Here is a 23150-nt window from a genome sequence, read left to right as displayed (position 1 = left end):
GGATCTCTTGCAAGCCTGAGAAGTACTAGTCAGATCGCTACCCTGGGTGCTCGTGATTGCAGTACAGGGCTACTGATATTTGCTAACGATGCAGTGGATTGGCTATCCACGTGGTGTCACATGATGGGCAAAGGGATTTTTCATAATGGATGGCCTTTATATTTGCAGGGCTGGGCTGCTAAATTCCAATTCAAATTTTAATTCAAATTCAATCCAAACTTGTTGGGCTTACTATGACCCTTTTCCCTGCAAAGTTGACAGCAGTGCACAATGAGGCAGCAATACTTGGACAGTCACCGCATGGCTTTGTGGGATACATATGGGACACTTCTGGAGGCTAACAAATTCAAATTAATTAGAGATGGACGTTATACCCATCCTGTAATATCAATATTCTATACTCAGCAGTATGGCTTAATGAAACTAGTTAATAGTACTACACATGAAGACAGCTGTGTTTTAATATCGAGCTAAAGCCTTGAAATTTGAATTTATCTCGTAGGGTAGACACAGCCTATGTGTGGGACTTTCAGTTGAGACTTTACCAATTGAGGTCCTGCCTGTTCAATGTGATCATCAAAATTCATTTGGCATACCATAAGAAAAGTCTTCTCCATCATCTGCGTTTATTTCCCTGACACTCAGTTTATGATTTCCCTTCCACTGTTCAGAGTACCACTTGGCTGCTCCCTCCACCCCAACAGGTGAATGTATTTCAGTGATGTTATATTTTTATAGTTCTCAGTGATGTGTGACCCTTTTGGATGAAGGGCTTTATATAAAATATATGACTCTTTTTTTATTTTATACACTACTATATTTATGGCAGCCAACACTGTAATCTCTGTAATTCAAAGTTGTCAGTGTGCACCAAGATGAAAAGTCATTTCAGTAGGATCTTTTTCTTGTTAAATATATACATAATATAAGTACAGGGATTGTAAGGGTGACAGAGGGTAATAGAAGTAAAGCTATAACTAATATATGGTCAGAGGTTACATTAGATGTAAATGTCCAGTACATACAGGCTTTATGGAAAGCATGTTTGCCTGGAAGAGTAGTAACCAGTATAAAATCAATTCAGAAGGTCTGGATGATGAGAGAGATTATTTGTTTACATAATTGAAATCAGTAGCTAATATATTAACTTTCATTAATACTCACTTTGATTTGGATACTGTCCTCTATTGATTTCATTGCATTTAGATTTAAAATTAAGTATATTTTCAGACAGTATATTTTATTGGGTGCGGGAGCAGTAACGAATGATCATTACAACAGTTTTCCCCATAGAATTCCATTGTAAGTGATATGTTACATTTCAAGAGAGTTATAGGCTGCAGAAAAAATATTAAATCTGTCAACATGCTTACCTGTTGTCAGAGCAGTATTTCAGCTAATGGTTTGGAGGTCGGAAATGTCTTGGAAAAGATTCATACGTGTGAGAATGAGTTAACTGACAGAGTCCCAGATGTGTTCCAAATATTATAGATTCATTCAGGGAGACTTGCACAAACTGTAATAGAGGAGGAGTCTGGGATGAGTAGCTATCTGTCCACACTCTGTTTTGAAGCCTTTTGCTTTATTTTACTGAATTTTGTTCAATGTCACTTGCTGAGTGTAAGGATTATTTTTGGCAGCACAGTGTAATTTCTTCAATGTAGATCTCAAGTACTGCTGTCAAGAATTTAACAAAATTAATCATGATTAAAAATTGTAATCGTAGTTGGATGAACAGTTAATCATAGTTAATCATACTGCTAAAACAATAGAGACCAATTTAGTTAAATATTTTGGATTGTTTTACAGAACAAAAGTGAAAAATATTTACTTTATGTCTGGGTAAGTGGGTTACATGTGGGAGTAATAAGCCAGAAATCCAGTATCTCTATGAAGATCATTATTTTTAGTGTTTAGGAAACCTATGGATTTAAGCTCAAAAGTTCATCTTTTGAAAGTATTGTGCAAGTTTCCTTTGAGGATAAGGACCAATAAGTCAGATTTCAAGAGATCACTCTGTGAAAAGTGCTCACTCATAGGTGAAAGGTATTTTGTCCTCTATCATTTTCCTGCGTGGGTTCATATGAGAGTATTGCGATTGTCTGGTTTCATCCACACAGTTGTTGGTCAGGCCTGTGGGGCATTGGATGATGGGATGAGATACACTACATATTGTGGTAGGCATGTGTAGGACCTTGAAAGGAGAGTTGTGGGGAGGAGTGTTGATCAACATAGCAATGAAGATATATTTACAGGCTGTGAATCTGTAGTTTTGACAGAATGTAGTGCCATTTTGAGTTGGTGCATTCTGGTTTGTGGTTAGGTTGCCTCTGACGATAAGCTTGGAGAGGTTGGGAAGTTGTTTGAAAGGCAGACAAAGTATTTCAGAAAAGATTTATTTTGGTGTGGCATCCACATTGGATACAGTCTATAGTTGTGTGATATTCTAGTGGGGTAGTAGGTTACAACAAGTGGTGTGAGGTTGGAGGGGGTCCTGTTGTCTGGATGTACTATCCTGTTTAACTGCTATAATCTCAGCAATAGAGCTTTCTGGGTGATCAGGCTGGGTGGAGGGAGCCAGAGACAGTGGCAGGGGTAAGGCATAAAGCACAGGACTCAAAGTAAGGTAAAAAAGCAAGAACTAAGAATAGATACAAGTCTGGGATAAGGAGGACAGGAACCAGGATCTGGCAAGAATGCAAGCCTCAGGAATCAAGTAAGAAGGGGTCCACAGTATCAGCCAGACAAAGGTGGTGGTTATTGCTCAGGTTACTTCTTGGTTTATATAGAGCCCCTCCAGGCAGTTGGGTTGCTGGATAGTAAACTAGAATGTTACCAGTGCATTTCAGATAGCCCGTGTCTACACAGCATTCCACTTTTGGAGGAAGAATGCAAATGAGGGAGATTGAAAATGCAAATGAAGTGCTGATTTACAAATCTCTCACTTCATTTGCATAATTTCACGTGATCACATTTCTGGAAGAGACTTTTCTGAAAACAAAAACAGCTGTGTAGGCAGGATTCTTTCAGGAAAAAAAAAATCCTTCCTCCTCATTTTTGTCAAGAATAAGGACTCTTTCAAAACCACGTTTTAATTTTTTTTTTTTTACTAAAGGAACTCCATCTACATGGCTGTCCTCCCCTCCCCCCCAGAGAAGTCTGTTCCAGGAACACAATCATGTGAGATTATGCAAATGAAGCACAAGATTTATAAAACAGAGTTTTATTTGCATTTTCAATGTCCCTCATTTGCATTCTTCCTCCAAAAGGGTGATTCTGTGTAGACATGGCCATAGTGTTTAGAGCTAGGGGACCCATTGGCCTAGGTTCAAAGCTCAGGATCAATCACATCATATTCTTCTCTGTGCTAAGGGGAATCTCATATGTGTTCTGTGGTGCACCTGTGGTTTGTGTTCTGGACAGATTTCAAGGTAAGGAGCAATATACACCACTGGTCATCATATCCAGTTGCCATTGGTAACCTTTCCCACCAGTTGCTGTGAGATGTCCAAGCCCAGAAGCAGCCCACCATCAAATTAAAGTGATCCAGGTAAATTATCTGCAGAATAACTGCTTGGTTTCAACCCCTTGATCTTTCTCCTTTCTTACTCATATAGCCACAGCATCAACAGCCATGGAGAATTGAAGCACCAAATCCTTTCCCAATATGACTCAAAATACCCGTGCATTCTTCGGGTTGTATTAATTACTGTCGTGATCATGGTTGTCAGTTGTGGGGGCTAGCTCAATGAATAGGTGTAATAGAATGATACGGAAATTTGTTGGTTTGACCCCAAGCCCTAGAATTCCTGTGATTTTCAATGTATTTTCAATGTACACCACAATGTATAGCATGAAGAGAGAGTGAGAAAAAAAAAAAAAAAGCACAGTGGAAGAAGAGTGCACCATGAAATGTTTGCCTGGAATGCTAAGTGATTAATTCAAACCACTGCAGAGATATGTGGATAAAATGATTAATAATGGAAGTACCATAACTAAACGGTGTGGAGACATTTCTCTATATTATAGTTACATGCTTCATTTAGAGAGAAAAGGCTGCCTTGATGCAATATCACTTTATAGCTATGCTCTAAATATCACTTAGCTTCACCAATGAAAGCCAGGAGTTGCATAGGTGTTGTTGAGGGTCCATATTGTCCTATTGAATCATTATTACTAGGAGAGAGATCTGAGAAAGAAAGAATTCAGTTTTACTTTCAGATCCCTGATAAGAGTTCACAGGGCTAGAAATTAGAAGACATTTTTTGCTTTGGGTTTTTATTATTATTTTATTATTTATTGTAAAAAGAGCACATTTGCTATGAAGACCAACATTAAATAGCACAGTAAAGTTTTTACCGAGTGAATTTTCAAAACACAAATGTGCTTTAAAGCCAAACTTTCGGACTCCTTAAAAAACAAGCTAGGTGTCTACCTTGTCCTCAATAAATGAAACACCACTTTGAATTAGAGTCCAACCATGTCTTTCCCAGGGTTCGGATTTAGTGGCAACTCAAAAATCAAATACACAATTTATATCTCACTGTTCGTGATTGTCTCTCTCAGGTCTTGCTTTGGGACCTCATCTATTCATGTCCCATCTCCTCATATAGATAAACCCATTCTCCACTCCTGATAGCCTGGATAGAATTAATGAGCCACATCTGTTATAATAAACCACCGGAATTTTAGCAGCTGTACTCAGGGTTCTGACTCTTGCTGATGGGTGGGTCAACAGAAAAGCCCTGCCACCTGGATATAGTTCTGCTTGGCAGACTTTGTATCTCTGTTTATACTTCACTCATCTATAATTGGCAGTTCTGTCACCATTTCTTCACCATCTTTGTCTGTATTGTTATAGCTGAATACATACTATATATGGGGAAGAATTCTTACTCATCACAGCTGTCACTTTCTTCATCTCAGTCTTTAGTTCTACTTGTTACTGTTCCTATTCTTTTAATATCTTAGCTCATACCACTTATAATGCACATGCATTGACAGATTTTTGACTGACATGCAAATTAATTCAGAGCATACCAAAGGAACATTTTTGTCCCGACACTTCTTTATTTTTATCTTTTTGTGCCATCTTTGACAGGCTTTAGAATCTTATTTATATTTAAAAAGAATCTTTAAATAAAGAGCAATTTGCTGTATCAGAAGTAAGTTATGCTTCATTTTGCTTTCCAATTTGCTTATGGCTCCACTGAAAAAAGGCATCTCCAATAGACTGATTGGAATCCGACATTCAGTAAACCCCTGGTTTAGTAAATATTTATTTTTCATCATACCCAAGTGAAATACTCAATCTTTGTTTATCATCAAGGGAAAGTATTGTCATCTACTGTCCTTCCTCTACGCTTCCTCACAATTATGTGGTTATGGCCAGGCTGAGGTCTCAGCAAACCTACAGCAAACTGCACAACAAATAGCTCATTTTTTCCCACAGAGATAAAGCAAAAAAACTCCTACATTCAATACGGAATGAAATGTAAGGTTTTTGTATTACACATATATGGCTGGAGTTCCTCCTTTGCCATATCATGTAATTTCATGTAAGTAGTAATGTAGGCTTATACTGCATATCACGTTAATTAGTTATAATCAATATAAACAATGTAACCTTATAGTTTTGTAGGAAATAAGTTAGTTAAAAGGAATGTATGTTGTAAGACTAATTAACTATTCGATGTAAGTCTTAGGCCTTAGCACCAGGCAGCTTTATGAATTTAGCTAAAGCTCTGTGTGATGTTCTCCTGTGGCACCTTATAGATTAACAAATATTTGGAAGCATAAGGTTTTGTGGGCAAAGACCCGCTTCGTCAGATGCATCTGACAAGGCAGGTCTTTGCCTACGAAAGCGTATGCTCCAAAATATCTGTTAGTCTGTAAGGTGACAGAGGACTTCTTGTTGTTTTTGAAGATACATACTAACTCGGCTACCTCTCTAATATTGGTGTATTCTGATGTTAAAGTGTAATGCACAGTGATGATAGTATTAGAAAGAAACTTTGTTATTCTTCATTCCATCCTAAAACTATGTAAATATGATGTCTGGTGTCTGTGTGAATGAGCGTAAGGATGCTTTTAGAGAGAGAGAGGCATAAAAATCACTGCATAACCAGATTACTAGAGGCAGGACTGAAGACTTGGGACACCGAATAACTATGAAGAATGGACAGGGAAGACTGATGACCCTCAAAGTTAGGCGCAAGCTCCCCTTGATAGGGAACTGATAACTTTCCTAAAAAACGCCACCCAGGAGGAGGAGTCAGCATATTGATATCAGATAACTGCAAGAACTACTTTATGTTGCAGGACTGGTTGTGATACTGACTGATTAAGGCCTGGTAGAGCAAAATGCATAGATTTACATGACAGAAAAACCCTGTAAAGGGTGGGGTGTCTTGTATTATTCTTTGAGTTCCATCCTGCTATGACTTGGAGTGCCAGTCGGGACTGGAAGACCTCCACTCCTCCGCACACCTTATTTATCTGATCAACAAGTCAGGGTGAGCAACAGATTGGTAATTATAACATCTGCAGGGTATGTGCATGTGTGTAAAAATATATGCTATTTTCTTATATTATCAATAAATGCAGTATGTTGCCTTATCCCCCAGGAAAAGAATCCTGTGTGCTTCTTTTAAGCAGAGGAATAACATCTCTCCACTGCTGTACTGGGGTTTTCTTACTTTAAAAAAGTATACTCAATCTTTTGCTATTAACATTTTCCAGATATATTTGCACCTAGGAATTAATATCATTTGAACCTTTTACTATGCTGTTGTTTTCTGTATGAGAAATAATCAACGAATTCCTGAGGAATGAGGCATACAATACAGAAAAATGCCTTTGCACTTACTTTAGGGAGGCTATCATTTTAGTTCGTGAAAAAGGGTCATAATTTAAAAAAAAAAAAGTTAGTTAGAGCTGTTAGAGCTGTCTGTCTGACATGCTTTGTCTGGAATACCTCCAGTGGAATAGTATGGCCTGGTTACATTAGCTTTATTGGTGGTAGCTGCATTTAAGACAAATAATAAAATCACATAAAATCCTTAGAGATGGTGTGTGTGCTTGGATTGACATGAGTTTCTGGATACAGGTGAGGCTTCATGTTCGGAGAGAGAGAATTATGCAAGTAAATGGAACAGAAGAAGGGAAACAAAATGTCTGCACCACTCTGGAAACCATTTGCAAAGGATGCCATAACAACGTAAACGTAAGTATATATCTTTAGCTATAGATGAGGCAAAGAATAAATCTTTCATGGCCAATGTGAGCTTTACAGGGATTGATTCCTACAGAGTGACAAAGCCAATTCCAAAGCATGTCATACGGTGTACAGTAAGTGAAATGTAATGTTTAATGTTTATAAAGGAAGAATTTTGTTGAGTAGCTTGGGGTGTGTGGCATGCCTCACACCCACTATCAACACTTGAGCGCAATCAACTCATTTGAAGTTTGATTATGTGCTACTAAAGAAACCTCCATAATGAGTTTAGATTTAAGCTAAATCCTCAGGAACTGAGAGGATAAGGTCTTGGAGACTACTAACTCCCAGTTACTTCAACAGGACAAAGATTTCATCCCATGTTTCTACAGCATTTAAAAGGACAAGTACCACATTCAATCATGAGAAATCCCTGATATCACACAGCATAGTGTTCATCAAATAGCAATTTACAGTCACAAAAAACACACCAGTTTAGTTAATTTATGCTGAGTTTAAAATTACCTTGCATCACAGAAGGTAGGGGTATTATTTGGCATTGTATTGCTCACTCTTTACTATCCTTTCTAATGGCGCTTTTAGAATAATTCTGAAGTGCATCCCTCTCATGTCAGTAATGAATATAGTCAGATAAATAGATAACTATGTGTCTGTCGTCTTTCACATTTACTCTCAACAGTTTACATTGTTTGACTTTTGGTATAAAATATTTACTATTCCCCACTGAGTTTACTTTTATACTTATATTTTTAAGTAAAACCTGGGGTATCATAGCAGTTCTGGGAAATAATAGAATCACTTACTTTTGCAAAGGAATCAGCTAAAGGTATTTTGAGATAATGGGGCTCACCGAGAGCAGGTAATTTTAGTATAAAAAGGTTAATATGGAATGTTTGGATTAAATGGAGAAAGATTTACTCCAAATTCTAATATGCTGTGGCTGAGTTTGAATGGGAAATGGACCATCCACCTTGTTCTAAAATATTTTTTTACTCAATAAAGAGTTATTTAATTCATATCTATTTTATCTGTACACCAAAATGCTCAGTTATGCACAATTCCACATTTTTTTTTTGGTATGGAGACTTCATACAATACACATCTGTGTATAGAGGAAAAAGAATCTTCCTTGACTGTAACATTAAGATTATTTGTCAACACACATACAAGGGAGTCTCTTAAACTCTTCATTTAAAAAAAAACACCTTTGTTACTTGTATCTATTGAGTCCTGTTGTTTTACTGTCATAATATGCATATTCCTTAGATGTCTTTTCACATACAATCTGATTCAGTGCCCATCAAAATCGATGACAATGCATCCACAAATGTAGGTCTTCAGTAAAAGAGAGAATGTCAGCACAGGGGAGAGAAGGGGGTTTGACACAGGAAAGCACCAGAATTGACCCCATCAGGTTTCCCATGCTCAAAGTCCCATTTGGCTGTGATAATTCATCCTTTCCTTCCACAATTATCTTAATTAAAACATTTGGGTGAATTCTTGAAAAACAAGTATTGAGATGGCATGTGCTTTATGTACAGTACATTGCTTGCTGGTGAAAAACCAATGACAATGAGAAAAGATGCACCATGAAGTGGTGTGGTAGAAGTCTCCATTGTTTTTTTGTTTGGTTGGTTGGTTTGGTTGTTTTTTTGTTTTTGGTTTTGTTTTAAGGCTACAAAAAGGTGAAACAATTTAGCATTTCTATTTTCAATTGACATTTCATTGATACCTGGTGGCAACATCCACAGAGTATCCCCTGTCCTACAAAGTCATTTGACCTTTTCAGATCATGCTTGTACAACACTGGAAGCTCCTCAGAAGATGTCTATTGCATGATCAAATTACCAGGACAGCTTTCTAAATTCTGAGCTAGAATATCAGTTTCACATATGAAATAGAGGGAGAGTCTTAGTTTTTCTCATACCAAAAAAAAAAAAAAAGTCAAATATTGCATATTTCAATGATAGACCAAGATTACTGGCAAATCATAATTTTTGAAAAAATAATTCCTTCTTGGAATACCTATGAAATGCCTGGTTGATATTTGCAACTCCTTAAATGTCTTTCCAACTTATATTTGTGGCATAAATCAGTCTTGTTTTGAACCTTACTACACATCTGCACTAGCAATTATTATCCACATTACATTTTCCTAACCGTAAATATCTGCATTACATTTTGTATTATACTGATCTCAACACTGTATTAGCATTAGTATCTGTTACAAATTACTACAAATGTACTTTCCTATTTTACTAATTTCTTGCAAGATTACTGTAATCCATAGTGCTGGTTTAGCATTTGTTTATGTTGTTTTATTTTATTTTTTAGAGTTACACAAGGAACCTAGAGGCCAGTTCCTCTAAGAAATTTGCTTACGTTGCTTAGCATGTGAGAAGCATAAATAAAATGGCCCAGCTGTTACCCTGGATTTGGGGGAACTGGAAATAGCTATTTTAAGATGGGAACTGGTACATAAAAATACCAGGCAACCAAAGGAATACTGAGCTGATACTGAGTTTGAATATTTTAAGATAAAATTGTTGGTAGACTTGCCTTAGCAATAGTGGGTGTATATGGTAAAGAGTTAAAAGGGCTTTAATACATTAATTATAGAATACCACCCCCCGGAATATTACTAGGACGAGGAAATTAGATGTGGATTTGGGAGACCAGAGATCTGAATAAATATCCATGACCATTTCCAGTCCCAATAGGGGCTCAACATCCAGGCCAGGCCACTATATAGAGTAAATGACATTCCTATCATGGACCTTCAACTCTTCATTGTCACCATCACCAACTTTCAGGCGTTGGAGTCAGCATCACCAGACTCATTTGGCTTACCAGGGAGAGGGTTGGTCCTTTGCCTCTGACCACGAGATCCAGTGGAAAGGGCATGAGTATATAAATATATGAATATGTGCAAGGAATTATGTCAAATAGGACATATATATTACATCCTAATACCATGCTATCACTACTTGTTTATGTGGATTTCAGTTTTCTTTTCTTTATTAATTGTATTAATAAAATTGGCTAAGATTTTCATTTGCTTTGCCTTTAGTGTGAGTTTCTCAATCATATACACCAGAGTTGCCCTCATAACCTATTCATTTTAATTCTGATGTGTATGATTCTGGAGCTAGAACCCTATCACTCCAGCTCATTAAATTAGTATTGATTGGCATCCAGTACATCTGTTAACTATTAAAGAATCAGGCTACATTGCAAAACATTTGAAGAAAAAATTGGTAAAAAGTGGAAAAACTATCTCTTTGATGTGAAGCTGGATCATTACTATGGTATATGAATTTGCTTATTATTGACTATCACTATTACCTGATTTGCAATCACAGAAATAAAAGTCCAGATTCAAGTTTGAAGTTACAAATTCTTCTTAAAAGCATTTCATTTGAAACATCCTTCTTTCAAGCAGATGTAGTCCTGAAGTATCTCAAATCAGGTTTTGTTTGTATGTTTTCCATTCCTGTGCCACATGGCCAGCTAGAAATAGACATCTCTCTTTGATAATTCTTCTGAACCTAACCTATGTGTTTCTTTGGAAACATCATCGTTCTGCCATTGATATAGTCTTTCACCCAAAAGTACACTGCAGCTTGAGTCTCTCATGTACTCTTCTTAGAATATACTGCATAGCTCTCATAATCTTTTAGCCCCTACTGCTGCTGATTTGTTCATGTCAACAAATGATCATACCAAACTATAGGATATCTATTGTCCTATTTTCCAGTGGTTTGATTGTGGTAGAATATCTTTTTTGTGACAAAAATCAGTCATTTAAAAATAATCTGGAATGTTTGTCAGGAAATACGCTCACTGTTTGAATATATTGTATACCAGAAATGTGTGTCTTGGAGGTTGGGGGCAGGGGGCGGCGTGTAATGTAATATCTGTTTGGAGTAACATCTGTTAGTGAAGATCAAAGCTATGGTAGTACACGGAGCTTAAAGAGGAAGTATGTACCTTCTATCAAAAGAAGCTAATCCAATGCAAGTTCTTATGTGCACAAGATCCACTGCAAGGGTCAAGATACTAGAGCCCAGGCTACAGAGATATGGACAGCTGATATTCTTGCCAGAGCCAAGGGCCACTTTGGAGAGTAGGTGTCATAGGAAGTACCATTCAAATGACCCAGAGTGCTAGTATTGTGCCTCTGATGGATTACATTAGTTAACCATGTAAAGTGCCCCTGCATGTGTCTGGGCAACCACAGATTTCTGGCATGCTGTGGTTCCAGACCTCGCCTCATCTCTTGATATCTGGCCTCCAATGCCACTCTGATTCTGACTCCATCCTGGTATGACCTCTGATTTCCAGTCTCCCATCCAGGCCTGACTCTGATCCCAATTCTTGCTCATTAAACTCTAACAATTCCTCTGATTCCTACTTGCCTTTGTCTTGTAATCCTCAGTCCCACTTTAACCACTAGGCTATGTTGTCTCCCCATGTCCATTAAACCTATCTTGTCCCATTCAGAAATTTGTTTAACATGTACTGGTTTAAAATGGTGTTATTTCTTTTGTATAGTAATGAACTAATTAATTATGTCCCTCTCCTAATTACAATAAACATGTTCATATCTGGTATTCGATCCTCCAGAACTTTCAGATAAACAAAATTTTAACCATAAGTAAATTTTAGTTACATTTTCCATAAGTACAGTATAGTGAAAGTAAATACACATAAATACAGCAAATACAGTGTAAGTTTACAGTGTACAATACTACTGCTGGTACATAAAGTACGCCGCATACATTTTTTGTTTGTTTCTTAATATCTAATCTTGTTTTTCTTTAGTGTTATGCATGGCTAGGTATACCTCTCTATTATCCAGACTAATGAACATCTGGCAATCTCCAGTCCTGGGGCTGTCAGTTATGAAATAGTTCACTGTAGATTTATAAGATCTTATCTTGAAGCCAATAAGCCATAGCAGCATGAGAGAACTTATGCACACAGATATTTAGAAAAAAAATAAACAAAAAAACCCACTGTTTCTTAGTAGTCTTTTGACACTTGAAAGATGGTACCACACAGCAGAGATCTTTTCTCATATTAAAGTAGGTCTGAGGTGCACCAATTAGGATTGTGGCATCACTGTACTCTATGCTGTATAAACAATGGCCTTGATTCTTCAAACATTTATGCTGGTGCTTAAATTTAATCACAGCCTTAATTAACTCAATGACTTCAATGAGACAATTTATATCTTTTAAGTTAAGCACAGCAGATCAAAATAAAGTACAGTCCCCATCTACAAAAAACATTCCAGTGAAGTTTTACAGCTGAAGGTTTTGACCTGCAGAGGGAAAAATCTAACCATGCACCAGTGTAGTATGTGACCCGATGCTACTCAGAAAAGCCACTTTTGTTTAGTGTAACATCCCTGAAGAGGAAAGCAACTGGTACATGGGCTTCTGAAACTTTTACACCTCCCACCCACTCAAAGAAAATATATAAATAAATTCTTTTAGTCTTGACAGTATGAAATTATCAAAAGAGAGTAGAACTTGAAAAAACCTTGAAGTTGGCATTCTCTTGATCCAGGCATAGAATTTCCAGGCCTACATTCACAGAATAACCTCAGAGAGGATTTTCAGAAGTTCCTAAGGAAACTGGGCAACTTCAAGCCAGTACAACCTTCAGGACACTGAAAAATTTAGTAATACTTCCAGGAACTGAAAGGAACCATTACACTCCAATGATGTTTTAAGATTAGGATTGTGTGTATAATGATTTTTTCAGATGTCTGGCAGTTCCCAAAATTAAAAATATATAAAATTATTGGGGGTCAAATTGAACACAAAATGTTATTTAGCTATTATTACCCATTAAAATATAAATGTATTGTAATTGTCTATGATGTATGCAAGTTATAAGTAAACAAAATGAAAGAATCTCAAGACCTGAGTATCAGGCTGCCAATAAACCAGTCAATTGAGATTGTATTTACTTTAGAAATTTTAATTTTAAAATAATGATATTTTATTGCATATTTTAACTTCGGCATTGTTCTTGGATTTCAAAATAGCTTACTTCAGGTGACCTAGGATTTTTATTGATCACAGTTATTTTTCAGTTGAGTCTTAAAGGAGCAAATTGACTCTCTTCAAATGAAACCACCTTGATATACAAAAATGAATATAAGGCAATCCCACGTTTGCAATAAACTGGGATCTTCAAGGGGTCCTTTTAGGAAATATATGGTCATTTCTTAATCCATAATTATTTTGTCCATGGCTGTAAAGAAGCTGTCAGAGCTTTTCAAAAGGCTGCACATTCACCTGGTTCTTAAACCTTGGGACAATGTTTATTTGTGCTATCCCTATTTGACTTAATAGAACTGGGAAGCTCTCAGCATCTGTTTATATTTTATGAGATTAGTTTTATCTGAAAAAATATTACATGTGGCCTGAATATTGTGTGGAATGTGGAACAAATATTTCATTTGATCATGCCGGATTATATTGAACATGGAACATGCTGATGCATTCAATAATGATTAGTTATTGTTATCCGTTTCTTAATTTACCAATTCCAGTACACCATGGTAGAAGATTTAGGTACACATTATAAAACCCAACAAATCAAAAAACTCTGATCTTCTGCTGGATGAATGTAGCTAGAGTCTGCTCTTGTATGAAGATCTGATGATTTGCATGCTCTTTATTTGGGTGCAAGATTCTAGCTCTGTCTGATTCTTGGGGTACAGCACCTAATTTTCTAGCAGGGGATTATCAAAAATTTTGACCAAGTACTTTCCATCAGAAATTGGAGATTAGTTAAAATTGTTTTTTCTCTGAAGAAGAAGAAGAAGAAATAGTGTTTTGATTGTTTGAAAAATCTTAACAAATGGGACTTGTTAGGTTTCAGTGGTTTTTTCCCATGAAAAGCATACATTTGTTACACAGAATTCTAATTTTTTAATTCTTTAAACAGAAAAATAGCCTTCCTCTCTCTGGGCTTTCCAGCCCTTTGCCAAGTAAAGAATAAACCTGGCAACTATACAGTGTGAAGCAACGTGCACCAGTGCCGATTGAGAAAATAACAGTGAAAGGAACAAATTGCTGGGACCCATTTCTGCAGCAGGAGCATGGCAGAAGCTAGGCTCTGGGATATGCATCATTTACTCCATTCACCCAGCCCAACTGCTTCAGCAGTGTGCAAGACTCTGGAAAAGGAGCCGGGACAAAACTGCTGCTGTGCACAGCTGCACCCTACCTCCCTGTAGGGTGCGAGAAGAGTTTGTAACGGCCTCACGAGAGCAGTCTGACCCCTCTGTGAACCCTCAGAGGAATCCTATACAAAAGCACACTTGCCAATACTTCAAGACTGCACTCTGCAAAACAACTCATCCTGCCCTACAACACCTGCAAAATAAGGCTTGCTTGCCAAGACTTCAAGGCTACGCTGGCAGTAGGCCACAAGAGGTAGTGATAAGAAATGCATAGGCAATTTTAGGCAATCTTCTGTTAATGAGTTGAGCTTATCAGCTAGTGGTAGGACTTGTTACAGAGCCTCTCCCCAAGCGAAGCTCTGGCGCGTTGGGTCGTCCCCCCACTGGTGACTGCGGCGTCTCTGGGGCTCCTGTCGTGGGTGTCACGCACTTTCAATAAACCAAATATAGAACTCGCCTTCTGGGTGCAGCCTCGTTTCTGGGGAACCCGGGCCTGGCTGGCTATACTCCCTCTTCAGCAGAGCTCACATACCTTGCCTCAAAACTGACTTGGAAGAGGCACAGGGCTGGAGGAAAAGTGGAGGCCCATTCCTCCTCCATCTATGTTCAATGGGGAGAGAGAGATCTGATCTTTTAGTTGACTTCCTCCACTAGCTAGATGTCAACCACTAAGGCTGTGTCTACACTTGCCCTCAACTTTGAATGGGGACATGGTAATCAGGGCCACAGGAGATTACTAATGAAGTGCTGTGGGGAATACGCAGCACTTCAGTAGGCTAATTTTCCCCCATAGCAACTTTGAAGCTTCAAACTTCAACGTGCCGGCATGCATATAGTCAGGAGCACTTCAAAGTGCCCGTGCTACTTTGAAGTCCCTTTACTCTTCAAAATTTAGTTTGCACTTTTAATATGCTGGTTTTCCTTTGGGATGTTTTCTAGTTGTATGTTATGAAAGAGGTCAAGAGAAACCTTGCCTTTCCTTTAAAAGCCTCAAAGCTAATGTGCTTCTGCTATTCTTTTTTGGGATAGCTTATTAATTAGGATGATTAATTCTCTCACACCCCAGAAGGAGCTGAAATCCCGTAAGGCAGGGTGAAAGGACACAAAGTATGAGAAATAATAGACCTTTAAATGTGCCATAATCCACTTCCTCCCCCCGCTTTTCCCCATGAATCCAGGTAAAGTCCACTCACTTTTCAGGCTCTGGGGATGTGATTTAACTTCTTCACGTTCTCAAAATTGGCTTTTTTATGCATTTGATCCCTGTTTCATCTATTACTTCTTTCTTCATTTTGTTTTCCTGTCTCTTCATATGTTACTACATATAAATCATCCTCTTTATTCTTGTCCAGATTATTCCTTCTGGTACATCTTGGTGTGTGTCCACGATTCTGCTCCATTTGTCGTGACTGAAAAAACATGCATCAGAAATGTATGGTTTTACACAGAGAAGCTGGATCATCATAATGCTGTTCAGCAGCCTAATTGTCTTCATCTAGCTGTGAGTCTTCCCCTCTCTATGACTTCATCTTTCTGTTTTGGAATAGCACAATTCATTGGCCCTTTAGCCGCTTCTTAATTGTTTTCATTCATTGTCATCTTTTTATTTTCTGAATTAATGTCCAAAATGTCCTGATACGCCAGTTAACATACATCAAGATAACTCTAGGGATAGGCCTGATACAAGTTAAACTCCCTTTCCCATAAGGGTTAAAAAAATCCAGTAACTTAAATCATACTGCCGTATACAGTCATAACTTCTACTCTTGTGTTATATAAAAATGATTTACAATAATAATCTCTCAGGTCTGTGGCCTGATTCTCACCCAGTTTATACTTCTGCAAATTATTTGAAAGCAATAGAGTTACAATACTATATAATTGGAGTAAGTGAGCACAGAAGGAGTTTACAGTCTTAGTATCTTCACATACTATGCACTTGACAGATATAAGACAATATAAATTGTGTACTCAAAATTTCCCTTTATATGAGAAACACAAATACATATAATACATTTTAAGAGCTCTTCAAAACAACTTATACAATAATATTACTAAAGTTGTAAAGCCAAGCACTCAATTTAGGAAATACCAGAATTAAAATTTCCTGCAAAACCTTAATTGATCCATTTTGTAAGTTTGAGTTATGGTATAATTTTGAACTGCATGAACTCATACTATGTTTCCCCACAAGATTTTATTGGCTAGTATTGTGTTGATTATGAATCTTTCCATAAGTTACATTATTTTTAATGGTGACATTCTAATAAGCAAATTTGAGTCCAATACAATGAAATTTTATGTGAAGGAATTTCATAGATTTTTTTTATATCTGATACATGCATAACTTCCTGAGAGCTAGAACCATTTTTTTTAACTTAAACAAAAGCTTCTTTTGTGGACAGCTTTTAAATGGCAACTATATTTGATGACTTTAGTACTTGTTGATCATCATTGCAATGAATAAGAAACACCTATGATTAACAATGACAATTAAAAAAAGAAAACACATTAATGGGTTTGAAAGAGAGACTATGCCCTACACCTTGTTATAATATAGAAAAGAATGAATTTTCAAATCCCCAAAATCGTCATTTAATTTTCTAGATTGGCCTAAAAAAGAAAGGTGAGGGATGAAAGGAGGCTGGAAGAGACTGAAAGAACTCATTTAAAAATGTTTATAAATAAATTCATAGTAAGTAAATTTATGTATAACTTAAGAGACAATGAATTCTGTATTTGAAGAGTAAAAACTGGAAGTGTGGGGCCTATAAACAATTTTTGCACATTATATACTAGAGATTTAAACTTTAATTTAAGGGCAGATTGCAACTACGCATTAACAACAGAGCAGCTATGAAATTGCAATACGTTTTTTGGAACTTCATTCTAACCCATGAAAAGTTATCAAGACATAATGATGCATATCTCTAAAAACTTAGTGGAGTTAATGGGCAAACTGATGGTACTGTCTGCATAAGTCTGGCATTTCAGAAGATAGCATGTCTCACCGTTATAGAAACAGTTGCTTGATGCGTTTAATTGCAGGAGTGTCTTAGTCCACCAGTTCGTATTGCAAACCTTCACAAAATGCTAACATAACACTTCAATATTACTGAAACCTGTTAAAAGTTAACTTGCCAACTATGCCCATTTCCAAGTAAAATGTGTCTTCCTTCTTAATCTGCTGTTGTAACTGATCATTTCTCATTCATTTAGTAATATATGCCAAGTGCCTTCCTAGGGCTTTTGTCCTTAGAGTCTCTAATTATTTTAGCCTGTTGAGTCCCAGCATCAATCCTTAAAGAAATTAACAACCTCAGGGACCCATAAGTTTGTCTGGCAGGGCACCTTTTAGGGACATAGACAAATAAAGAAAATGGAAAGCAGATGAAGCAGCATCAGGGAGTCTTGATCCACCAAGGAGGATTTTAAACAATATCTATTATTTATGAATTGAAGAATCTGAGTGTGTTACCATAGTGATGACACTTAAAGAGGACCAGTTTCTGAAATACTAATTGAAACTAATGGTTTCAATTTCATGCAGACACTTTTTGTTTTTTACTGAATAGAAAGGAATATCTAGTTTTGATCAGAGTGCTAAAAATGTATAGAAAAAGATATTGAGAGAGAGAAAGAGAGATTTGAAAATTTTACAATGAGAGCAAACTATATTCCTGTGGATATGAAATAGTCTCAGTTTAATTCAAATGCTGCTTATGAATTCTGGTAAAAGAAAACACGTTGATACAAGTGGTTGAAAAATATTTGGTTCATGAAAGCCTTCATTTCACAAACACCATAGGAAATGAAATCGAAATACTCCCATATTTGAACTTAGTAATGTGTATGAACTTGAATGTGCAATTTAATGTACATGGCATACATAAATTAAAATGTGATGGGTCCAGTTTATCTTGGACCTTAAGCAAGAGGAATTGAAATTCAGTCTAGGAAGACTGCTCAGGGTAAACCTGGGAGAAAAGCACATGATAGTATCCTGTAGAATGTTTTACAATGCTGCAGTAATATAACTTGTAATGGTGTAATGCTTAGGAAAGTATGGTTCAACCTCAAAAACCAGAATAAAAGTAAACAAAAAATCAGCCTATTAAATAAGTACTATTTGAAATCCTCAATGACTTCTAAGAGAAATGTTAGTTCAACTTTCTAAATATGTCACTTCTATGCTTTCTAAGGGGTTATCTATACTACCATGGAAGATTGATCTGCTCAGGGTCAATCTTCTGGGGTTCCATTTCATGTGTCTAGTCTGGATGTGCAAAATTGAGCTTTCTGGGATTGCAGTCGACCAAGGTACTCTTCATGAGGTGTGAGGAGTAAAGGAGGTCAAAGGGAGAAATTCTTCCATCCACCTTCCCCTGTATAGACAGACAAGTTAGCTGAGTGCAGATCTGTTGATTTTTAGCTACACAATTTGCATAACTAGAACTGCATATCTGCAGTCAACTTTCTTGGTGTAGTATAGACATAATTTAACACTGATTATTTCCTTAGTGTGTAAAATACTGTATTGCAATTTTTAACCAAATTGCTTTGTAACACTGCCTATCTACAAATGTCAGATATCAGAGGGGTAGCCGTGTTAGTCTGGACCTGCAAAAGCAATGAGGGGTCCTGTGGCACCTTATAAACTAACAGAAATGTATGAGCATAAGCTTTCGTGAGCAAAGACCCACTTTGTCAGATGCAGGTCTATCTACAAATGTGCTCTAACTTGAGTCTGGTGAATGTTCCGTTTTGTGAAAATCATGGCAGACTAGAACAATAATCAAACACTAGTGAGAATATACTACTGTAATAAAGGTTGCAGAGTTCACTATCAAGTCCAAAATGGATATTTTTATGCATGTCTTACAGACAGATCATGGTAGTATGTATGCAAATGTTTGTGTGTTTGTATTTGTGAGCATCGGGTAGATCTTAACTCTGTTATGGTGGTAGATATGCCCTACATTATTTGAGATATAAAATGTTCAATATTTAGTCTATAATAGTTTATAACTTCAGTAATTCTCCCAGCACCATTGTACCATAGGCATGTATTTATGGGAGATGGTAGAAAGTTTCATGAACCAGACAAATGTTGATCACTGATAAAACCTTACTTACTCCAAGGTTATATCCAATATTTGAAAGATTGGGAGACCACATTTAGAACTGCATGGGAGGCCAGAGAGACTGGTTTCAGTAAATCAAACAATAGCAAAGTAGCATGTTCAGGGTGGTGTTTAAGAAGTGGTTATGCGTGTCTTATATCAAACTGCTTAGGACTTAATATCACTATGATGATTAGTCAAATCAACAATCTCCTTCACAGAATCCCTGTGTCTACACGAGACCCTTCCTTTTGAAAGGGGCATGTTAATGAGCGGGTTCAAAAGATGCTAATGAGGCACTGCAAAGAATATGTAGCACCTCATTAATATAATGGCAGCCGCAGTGATTCGAAAGTGCGGCTTTGCAAATTGCGCACTGCCTGTGGAGATGGGACCTTCCGAAAGGACCTCCCCCACTTCCCTAGCACCAGATGGGAAGAAGGGCTTTTGAAAACTGGGTGGGGTCATTTCAGAAGGGCCTGTCACCACGGACAGCGTGCAATCCGAAAAGCCGCACTTTTGAATCACCGTGGCTCCCATTATGCTAATGAGGTGCTGCATTTTCATTGCAGCACCTCATTAGCATCTTTCAAATCTAGTCATTAACATGCCCCTTTCGAAAAGAAGGGGCTAGTGTAGACCCAGCCAATATGAAAAGACTTTGTTCATCAGCAACATGTATGCTCTACTACTGTAAAAAATGATGACCTCAGATGTCACTGAACAAAAATCGCTCAAGTGTACCTTGTTTTAGCCCCACCTTTCCCTATGTTCCACATAAATTTGCTGTTTTCTCACTTTTACTTTTGAAAAGTATTTGTCAGAAGTAATCCTGTACCTGAATCATGGTATAATAAAAAATGTTATTTGCATGAACAGAATGACACCATTAGGCTGTGTCTACACTAGCACCGCCCCCCTTCCGAAGGGGGATGCTAATGAGACACTTTGGGATATGCTAATGAGATGCTGCAATGAATATGTAGTGCCTCATTAGCACAATGGCAGCTGTGGCACTTCAAAAGTGCCACTTTTAATCACACAAGGCTCATCCAAATGGGGTCCTTTTTGAAAGGACCAGGCACATTTCAAAATCCCCTTATTCCTATAGCCAAATAGGAATAAGGGGATTTCAGAGTGTGTGGGGTCCTTTTGAAAAGGACCCCATGTAGACAGCTGCACGCTATCAAAAGCAACACTTTTGAAGTGCTGCAGCTGCCGTTATGTTAATGAGGTGCTGCATATTCATTGCATCGCCTCATTAGCATATCCCAAAGTGTCTTATTAGCATCCCCCTTTCGAAAGGGGGTGCTAGTGTAGACACAACCTTAGTGCTTTATTTTTTTGCCTGAATATTTTTGTTTGTTTTGGCCCTTCATTTTGGATTTTTGTCACCTGTTCCATCCTCAGATCTTAGGTTATTGATAGACCTGCAATGAACAGAAATAAGTTATTAAAACTTAATGGCTCCATCTACACGAGAGAGTTGTTGACAAAATGCCAGTTTTCTTGACAAAACTCACAGAGCATCCACACTAAAAACACATTCTGTCTACATTCTGTAGACAAAACTTAGAACTTTCATCGGCAGCTTTCTGCCTCTCTCCCCATGAGACAGAATGCCTTTCTCGACAGACTCAGTCAGCAAAAAAACTATATGGACACTCTGGCAAACCCTCTGTCAACAGACAGGGCTTCTGGGTCACTGAGCAATCTTATCTCCATGCTTCCAGTTGACCATTCTGTAGAGAAAGTGGACAGGGAGTCTGGCTTCTCTCTGTTGACAGAGCTGATTGACAAAGCGATCCTCTTTTGTGTGTGGTCACAATCCGTCTACTGAAGTTTTGTCAGAAGATGTCTTCTGACAGCAACTTCTCTCAACAGGTTACTCTAGCATAGACTTAGCCAATGATTATGAGTCTGTTTGCAAATGGGTTCTGTGCAGCACAAAAGAGTGGGTGGGCCATAAGTGGGACAGTTATGACATTCTAATTCTGTGTTCCATTCTGTGATTGTCTAGGCCCGGGATCCAAATAACTCACAAACAGCACCAAAGAGATCAATAAGAAGTTCAGATGAAAAAGGGAAGGGGATAGACATTAATAGACTGAAGGCTGAACAATGACCATTGCAAGATCAGCTGAAGGGAAACCGGCAACCGTAGAGAAGATGTTTCAGGAGCACTGAGAACATACTGTATACACTGAGCTGCAAAGAATTCCTTATTAGAAGAAAGTATCTCTTTAGGAATAGACTTAATTACAGCCACCTTCAAACAAATTGGAAATTAACCACAAGTATTAGGCATCCTTCAGTCTGCATAGACTATGGATCACGCCCTTTAAAGTTTCAATTGAGGACTTCATTTACAGCGTCTATTGTGACTATGAAGACCCACACGAGAGAGACAGTCCTTGCTGCATCTCTTGCAGATGTAGTGGGTGTCTGGCAAGTCCTTATTGTGCTTTCTGTGCGCTTGCTTCTCCTCTGCTAGCTGTCTGATCTTCATCTCGCCCTTCTGAAGTCCCTTGTGTAACCCCTGCCTCCATCTGCTGCAGTCATCTGCTAGTTCTTTCCAGTTGTCCAGCTCGATGTCTATCTCTCTGAGGTCTCTCTTGCAAACATATTTGTAGCAGAACTGGGGGCGTCTGGGAGGTCTTTTGCCAGAGGCTAGCTCACCATACAGGATGTCTTTTGGAATCCTTCCATCATTCATCCAGTGGACGTGGCCAAGCCAGCGCAGTCGACGCTGCCTGAGGAGGGTGTGCATGGTTGGGATTCCAGCTTGCTCGAGGACAGCAGTGTTGGTCACTCTGTCCTTCCATGATATTCCAAGGATGCACCTGAGGCAGCGCAAGTGGAAGGCGTTCAGCCTCTTTTCCTGGCGGGTATACAGGGTCCAAGTCTCGCTGCCATAAAGGAGGGTGCTCAGGATGCAGGCTCTGAAGACTTGCATTTTGGTGTGAATGTGCAGCTTGTTGTTATTCCACACTCTCTTGCTGAGTCTGGACAGAGTTGTGGCCACTTTTCCGATCCTCCTATTTAGCTCAGTGTCCAACGACAGGGTGTCAGTGATGGTGGACCCAAGGTAAACAAACTCGTGGACGACCTCTAACGTATAGTTGTCAATGCTGATTGATGGGGATTCAGCAACATCCTGACCAAGTACGTTTGTCTTCTTTAGGCTGATGGTAAGCCCAAAGTCCTTGCACGCTTTGGAGAACTGATCCAGTAGTTTTTGAAGCTGGTCTTCTGTGTGAGACACTACAGCAGCATCGTCTGCGAACAGCACGTCTCTGATGAGGACTTCTCGCACCTTAGACTTAGCTTTCAGCCTTGCAAGGTTAAACAGTTTCCCATCAGATCTTGTGTGCAGCAAGATGCCCTCTGTTGAAGATCCAAAGGCATGCTTCAGGAGGAGTGCGAAGAAGATCCCGAACAATGTCGGAGCAAGCACGCATCCTTGTTTGACGCTGCTCCTGATTCTGAAAGCATCCGATAATGCGCCGTCATATTGGATGGTTCCTCTCATGTCTTCGTGGAACGACTGGATCATCTTGAGTAACCGTGGAGGACAGCCTATCTT

This window comes from Carettochelys insculpta, chromosome 1, assembly GCF_033958435.1.
Source record: "Carettochelys insculpta isolate YL-2023 chromosome 1, ASM3395843v1, whole genome shotgun sequence".
Taxonomy (NCBI): Eukaryota; Metazoa; Chordata; order Testudines; family Carettochelyidae; genus Carettochelys; species Carettochelys insculpta.
Note: the sequence above shows the minus strand (reverse complement) of the source record.